We start from the raw sequence: 8,008 nt of genomic DNA on the forward strand, positions 1-8,008 counted from the left end.
CCTCTTTGCTTCCAGTTTCTCGTTGGATATTCTGCTGCCGCTCTTCTTCCTCCAGATCAAAAGTTTCCCCACTGAGCTCTCGAGAACCAGGCGAATCCGGTGGCTTCTCCTTATAGCTGTCCTCATCGTCATCCCGCCAAATCCTGCTGCCGTCCTCAACTTTCCTGTTCCTTCTTCAGAGATTCAGCGTTTTCCTTATCGATTCCACTGAACAGTATCGCCACAAACTATCATTTTTTGGCCCCCCGTAGCGGTCCCGCACCTTTTTCTCCTGCTCCGTCAAATACTGTCCCACCAGTTGATCGTACAAAAGCGGTTCCCCGTTGCATCATCCTCGTTTCACTAAATAGTTCCCCTCCTGGACCAGTTGCTTCAATGCTGCGTATCGCCTGTTGCGTACTTCTTGCTCTCTTCCGCCGTGGTGAGATTTTCGAATCCTGTCAAATAGTAGTCCACCTCATATCGCTCATCCGGGCTGTAGCAACTGGTTTGTGGTTCCTGCTCGAAAATACCGTAAATGATCTTCCCTGATGAATGCGCGAACGGGCAAGGAACGTAAGTGTGACTTTTATCGAGAACCTGTCTGAGGATTTGCACTTTTCGTCGTCCGTCAGTTCGGATCGTTGATTTGCTGACTTTTGTAGAAGACCTTCTGGTCGCGAACAAAATGTGGTCAATTAAATCGGATTCCAAGACATCGGTTCCGAGTCCGGTTGGGTGGTTGGTGGTGAAGGTGATACATCTGGGGTGATTCGGCATTCCTCCTGCATGTTAATGTGTCACTCAACTCTAAAATGAATATATTTTATGAATAATCCAGTAAATTTTGTTGATATTATACCACTTTACTTTCAATTTAGCAGCAAAACTGATGCAAATTGTAATTCCAGCGCTCAGGCGGTCAGAATAAAAAAACGTTTTGTTTGTAAATAAAGTCACTTGCCCGTTTTGGCCCCTGTTTTGGTGGGTTATGTTATTAGGTCGAAAAAGGATTAGAATCGAATCGTTGTTGGAACAATTCTTGCTTAAACCTTCCAGTCGTCGCACGAGTTCACCACCGCCAGAACAACCACGCTGTTGTTGTGGAAACAAAAAGCGAGGTTTTTGAAACAGTGGTGTACAAAATACAACAGCGCGACGACTGAAGTGTTAATTTATGATCTTGGCCTTAAAGCGATTGGTAACCAAGTGAGCAAGGAGATCATTTTTTACCTACACTCAGGCAAATGGACTATCAAAATACATAGGAAACCCTTATGAAAATTTGCCACAAGGAATCGGGTTGAAATTCATAAATTGCCATATGAAAACTAAATTTGAAAACAAAACATGTTTACGCGGCAACCTGGAATCGAACCGAGAACCTTGCGATCGATAGGACCGTGCGTATACTACGCTGCTGAGAGAGACTCACGAAGAGGAAAAATCTCAACGTCATATGCAGTCCAGATTCCGCTGTCACGAAACGTCAAATGCAGCCCGTCGTTTTTATGGGTAAAAAAGTGAAAAGTATTTATTATTTTATTTTATTTTATCTTTATTAAGGAGACTTTCAGCCAGTGGCCAGGCCAGTGAAAAGTATTGTATTCAAAATAAACTGTTATTAAAAACCTAAGTCAGCGGAGCAGTTTTTTTTCCAAAGATACTGCTAAATCTAACACAAGACTTATTATTTCTAAGGTCTGCTACGTTTACTGGTATGGAATTTCACTTAAAATGCCGTTTATGCTTCGGTGTGATGCAAACGCAATATTTTTTTTGCTGAGATGTTCATGTGAGAGTTTGAACGACATGCGTATGATTGATGAAAACACGGAGTGGAAAAAGAAAAAAAAACTCAGCAGTCGCAGAAAAAGAAGACCGTCTCCGCGAGTCTCGTCTCAGCTACGCTCCTATCGACGCCTTCAAATGGAGTGATGCTAGAACGATACATAAAGCGTTCGCATTGCAATAATCATTCCACCTTTATAAGGCAAATGTATGAATTTCGATAGTCCAGTTCGCTGCGTGTACCTTGAGCTTGCTTGAGCTTGAGTTGATTGGCCGCCTGTGAATGCTACATCGCCAGATCAGCTGCACTTACAAGGAACCAACTGCTTGGGATTAACAGACACCCTCAATGTATAAGTGCTGGTGATCCTTCTATTTTTAGGCAACAATGGTTTTTTTTTTTCTATTCTTTATCAACTAGATTTTTAGCCCTGGACTAGTTCATCTCGGGACCAACGGCTTCACTTCCCTTCCGAAGGAAGTTGTCACTGAAATTTTTTAAGTGACTATCTCGGGATGGGATTCGATCCCAGGTCCTCGGCGTGAGAAGCGTGTGTTCTAACCACTACACCAGGTCCGTCTCTCAGGCAACAATGGAGCCTGCCACGTCAGAATACAGACCAATGTGGGGAAGGGGCAGAAATTGATGTTGCACTTTTACTGGCCACTGTAGACCGTGGAGTCCAGTCCGACTGCATCTACGCCAGTTCATGCGGAATGTATGGGTTGGGGGAAAGGTATGACAGACACGTTTTGCTGTTTTGGTTAGCAGACTGCCTACGTATCGAATAGTTTTTGAGAGTTTTGAGGGACGGACCTAGGATTGAACCATGACCTTCTGCTCATGAAGAAGAAGCGGTAGCCAACTGACCAACCTGTTTATTTCGAGTTGGCTTTACTCAACATTAAGCTTGTCGATTATACTTTCTACCCAGAATCTCTCGACATTCTCTTTCTTCCTCACGATTTTTGCTATTTTTGACAAGAGAGCTGCAATCTACCCAATGGGGAATACTTGGCCCATATGTAAGCCAAATTTGAGTAAATGTAACTTTTCCTATGCTTAGGATGAAAGAACTCAATTTTTCGTCAAATCCGTGTAGCTTGTTGTTGTTTTTTATTGAGCCAAGAATATTTAACGATGCTACGATGAAGAGAAGATCTCTCGCTTAACTTTATTGATCTCGTTCCACGAGAAACCATTGGTTAGCAGTGTGTAGCTTGTTTTTACTTGTTTAAACCAGGTGTGTAAATTCTTTATAGTACTTTGTTCCCGCGATGGCGATCGCCAACTTATTTAAAATGATCGGATTTCTCGATCGCTATCAACAACCACTGACTGGTTGATCGGGACGATTAGAGAAGATCCTATTCTATTTCTCAATGGTGATAGTTTTTATCTTGGTTCGTTCATTTGCTTAAAAACAACGAGCTACACACTCGGTTACCAATGGCTTTTAGGGTGAGATCATTAGTATGCGAGATTTTGACCAGTCAATAGACCAATGCACGAGTTCATTATTTGACGTGAGACCGGTGTCCGGTGCTATTTATGTGGCAATAGAAACGAGTGAATTTGGCACTGTTTACACGTCAAATTAGAATTCCGATCCTTTTTTATTAAATTAAGCGTGTACTAGAATAAGGGCGTGAGTAACATGATCGATTTCTCTTCATCGATTCGCTCTGTACTGAATAAAGGTGACAAGATGAAAGTTTGTTAGCATTTTTTCATCTCAGGACGCAAGAATGCTTCGCTGCCAAGCATCCTGAGGTGACAAATTCCTACTGAACTTGCATCTTGTCACTTTTATTCACTAAAGAGAGGATCGATGAAGAGAAATAGATCATGTTACTTACGCCCTTATTTATTATTTTTATAAAAAGATTTTTAGCCCTTGCCTAGTTCATCTCGGGACCAACGGCTTTACTTCTCTACCGAAAAAAGTCGTCACTATCTGGGTACTGGCGGACAGACTCAATATGCTTGTCAAACGCGAGCCTAATTGACGGACCCAAACATTTGAGATTGTGGTTATGTTGCTTGCAGAGCAACTATGAAGAAGTATTCGGGTCTATTCTACGAGTGGCGTGAGGTGAGAATTGTCAGTGTCGTATAGCGAGATGACAATTCTCGACTCGAGGGAAGTCACTCTCCATTTGATTTACACAGCGAAGTCTAAGTTTTACCGCAACTCGACAGAAAAATCTTCAAATTAAGGCTAGTGTGATATGCGAATTTAATTTGTTGTCCCCATATATTTTGCAAAGGAGCAAAAAATACATAGTAGCGCAATTGCATGACATTCGCACTAATGTTCGGTAGATCCTTCGAACCGAACCCTTGACAGCGACCGTGTCGCGCGAAGTCGTGTCAGTTTGACAACGAGAAAAGTCATAACAAACACCCCCGCACCGTGCCGTGACTATCCCGCTTGCCCATCAAAAACGCTCCGCGCTTCGCTGGTGTGCGTGTGTTCTCTTCGTTTGTACGAGCAAACCAAGCAAAAAAAAGACAACAGTGGTGAGCGTTTCCATACAAACTACTTATACCTACTCGGCGTTCGCTTTTGAGGGGCCTATTTATCGCATATTTTTTCTTATTGAATGAAAAACTTCACGCTGGTGGCAGCAGCAAATCGACGCGATTACGTATATGCTGTTGGCTTGCTGCAAGTGCGGAAAAAAGTCCATCGATCGCGACGACGGCTGGAACGAAACGAGTTTCTTCAACTTCTGTTGGCGGGAGGCGCGATGCAGAACCCAACATTTCCGTTTCCCGCGGTCCCAAATCCGGCGGTTAACGAGAAATACCGTCGGAAGTACCGCCGGCTCAAGCGAGTTATGAAAAATCTAGTCTTTGTAAGTAGCGTGGAATTGGGCTGGGGATTATAATTGAGCCTGGTCGTTTTATTTTCTAGGAAAACGCTGCCCTTTGTGATCACGTTGCTCAGATCCAGGAAAACATCCTGCTGGTCAAGGAGGAGCGACGGTATCTTCTGAAGAAGCTGCTGGAGCACGAGAATGATATGGAAACTCAGATGGGAAGGCCATGTAGCAAACTTAACGAATTGATAGCCAATAGCTTACCTCCAAAACGACAGTACAAAAAGCGAGCAGTGCCAGATGGTAATGCAGCGGATTCAACGCCGAAAACCAAGGGCCAATCAAAGAAGGGTCGGTCCAACGCCAGTTCAACTAATACGGATAAGAATGCCGCCACCAAGAAAAACAACGTTCCGTTCAATCAATCGGGCCATCCCACCTATCCGATGACGGTGGCCGGTTTCACAATCTATAATCTGGGGGAAATTGTGCCCGACCGGTCCGGCTACAATTACGAGTACACTAACTTTACCCGGTTGGATTACACAGGAACCCGACCGTACGTTCATCTAAAAGCACCCCTAAAAAAATGCATTTACACAGCCGGGTTCTGGATAACGGCGATTCTCCGCGTTTTGAAATCATCCCGGAAAACGCACACGGAACTGACCATTACGGGGAATTCGACCCGATGCGTGCCACGCCACCCTTCTTCAGTGTATAAATGCCTCCCTCGATTGCCGCAACATCGACGGGAGACCCTCCGGCGATTGGTTCTTTGGACTGTCCCACCCGACCCATTGCAGTCTGTTGCAGAGTTTTCCCCTAGTTCAAAACGTTGTCTCAAATTACAAGGGCATCAAGAAGGAGAACTTTGCTAACATGGACAAGGCAAACGATCCGACGCTGAACTACGAGGCCTGCAGCGGCACATAACGATTTCGGGGTACCATACGATGCCGGAGATTAAGGAAAACCGCGGACGAACTGCTCGACCACTCGGATGGGAAACTCTTTCAGTTTGTCCTAGTGAACATTGAGTGAACTGCTAGAAGAAAATCAGATCTGGTTTCTGGGTGAATGTTGTGTGTCCTGAGTGTGATTGAGGTACTTTAATAAAGGGATATCTTTTATGTGAATTAAAATGTAGATTATTTTGCGTTGTGCCAATTTTGAGTCCAAAAATTTCAAAAGTCTTCCATGATAAAACGATCAGACTTCCCGCTTTTCGCGGGACAGTCTCCCATTTTGATCATTTGTCCCGCGGAATGTCCCGCATTTTCTTCAATCTTAAAAATATTTCGCTAAAAACGCGAATTAGCATTAAGCAATTCGCACAAAATCGTAGATGGTACTAGACCATTGTATGAGGGTTGTCGCCTTGACTCTTGACAAGATTTACGCGTCCTCCAACAGTTGAAAACTGTCCTGGTCACGTCCTTACGAATGCTTAGGAATGGGAAGGAATGATTAAGGTAAAGATGCATCGAAGCAAACTCTCAAATCTTCAAGAGCACAGCTACTTTTTGGCTAATTTGAAAGCATCAAATGGTAATTATATTTTGGAATAAAATAATGCAGCCCGTCCCTTCAACTTATTGTTTATCTTCCCGATATTACTTCCTTTTAATTGGAAATAATTTGGTAATATGGAATCCCCCTAAAACGGAGCAACGATTCATTTCCCTGACTGATCCTAAATCGAAAAGGTTTCCGATCTAGACTGTGCCTACGGCTGAAGAGTTAATACTGATATGTCAATTTACTACGTGAGCAGAACAAGGAGCGGATCGATTCCAAAATTCTATGGTAAAGTAAGCCTTCGTATATTCCCTTTTATATAAATTATCCTTCTCCTTGATGTCCATGGGATGAGACCACTATAATGCTAAGAAAATAATATCACAAAATCTAAACTGTGTAAATGTTCAATTAGTAGAAAACAGTATCTTGCAGAAAGTTCGAAGATAGCATTGTGAACACTCACAAAATAGAAATATTAGTAGTAGAACGCTAATGGCGATGTTATCACAAAACTGAATTAGTTTATTATCACCTTTAACTGTATCTTTTCATTGTTTGTGCGATGCTGTGTTGTAGTGGATGATTTTAAAATTTGTTTGACACTTTGAGGACCGGTACTCAAGCTGTCAGAGCGTGGCAAACTAGATGTTGGTAACACGAACAGCAGCGACATTAGCATTCTTAGGTTAATGCTTCTACTACTCACAATTACTTTTGTACCGCAGACAATGTACCAATATGTTGTTCGTGAAAAGATTATATAAAGATAAATATTACAAATTGATCAGATTAAATAAAACAGAAAATAAAAGTTAAGTTGATTTTTATTAAACCAATCAAACGATAATGTAGACAAACAATGGCGCTTCGCTGGTACTATTGAAACGCTTCGGTTTTTTTTGGTGGTTGTTCCCCTGCAACATCGCTTCATGATATTATAAACTACGGATGAAGAACCTAGAATTGGCATACAAATTCATAAATTTGTCAGTCTAGACAGTAGGATTGAAACCAGTTTTTAGAATACCTGCAGTGGCAGCTTTCAGAGCTTCCCTTGAGCAACGCGTGGATTTACGTGACATTTTGAACGTTCGCTCTTTTTTATGCATCTGATGTCAGGTCAACTGTTTGTAATTTGAAAAGCATACTTCGATTAAGTTATGCGAAAACTCCAGCTCATTGTTTATCATGGCAACGAACTTTCTTGATCATTCATTAAAGTCTGAGCGAGCAGCATAGCTCGCTCACAGAGGGTGGGTACTATGATCATTGCAGGATCGCACTCACAGTGATCGCTCGCATCTTCAATGCCTGATCATAATTATCATCATCATCGACATTTTAAAAGCAGTTTTTTCTGTCCAAAACCAGAAATTACTCGATGAATATGTGTTCACTGTTTGTCGGTTGGAGAATAGAATACAGTAATAGTAGTTTACGGAACAAGTTGCAGAATGATGATTTTTACAGCACGAGTTGTAAATTTATCCTCCGAGGCTTGCCGAGTAGGATAATTACGACGAGTGCTGTAAAAATCGAGTTCTGCAACGAGTTACGTACAACATTTTTTGCAATTTCGTACAAGACCACTTGAGGATATCAGAAATTATATCGGAATGGATTCACCACTATTTTACAATTTACGAAATATTGTTGTATAATGATTCATTACGCAACTCAAAACAATTATGTAATGAGAAAACGTTGTGTAATGAATCATTACAGCACTGGTTTCAGTTGCGTAATGACTATTGCCGCACTGCATACTTCAGGGCAGGAAAGTAAACCGTTTCATGATAGATTGGCGTGATGAAAAACAGCCTATTACGATCAGAAATGGCAAAATAGTAGTTTTGAAAAATTACGACGAGTGCTGTAAAAATCGAGT

The 8,008-nt window shown here is 42.0% G+C and overlaps 1 long non-coding RNA gene and 1 pseudogene across 1 annotated transcript; one reads left to right on the top strand and one right to left on the bottom strand.

Moving 5' to 3' along the window:
• Positions 1 to 4,236: 4,236 nt before the first annotated feature.
• On the top strand, positions 4,237 to 5,636 carry LOC110680341 (annotated as a pseudogene).
• A 1,293-nt stretch (positions 5,637 to 6,929) lies between these two features.
• On the bottom strand, positions 6,930 to 7,428 carry LOC110680340. The gene is made up of 2 exons (XR_002502842.1): positions 7,148 to 7,428; positions 6,930 to 7,077 (listed from the first exon to the last, which is right to left on the bottom strand). It is a non-coding gene; the product is annotated as an uncharacterized LOC110680340 (long non-coding RNA).
• Positions 7,429 to 8,008: the final 580 nt, after the last annotated feature.

The sequence above is a fragment of the Aedes aegypti genome, unplaced genomic scaffold, assembly GCF_002204515.2.
Source record: "Aedes aegypti strain LVP_AGWG unplaced genomic scaffold, AaegL5.0 Primary Assembly AGWG_AaegL5_hic_scaff_1208_PBJ_arrow, whole genome shotgun sequence".
Taxonomy (NCBI): Eukaryota; Metazoa; Arthropoda; class Insecta; order Diptera; family Culicidae; genus Aedes; species Aedes aegypti.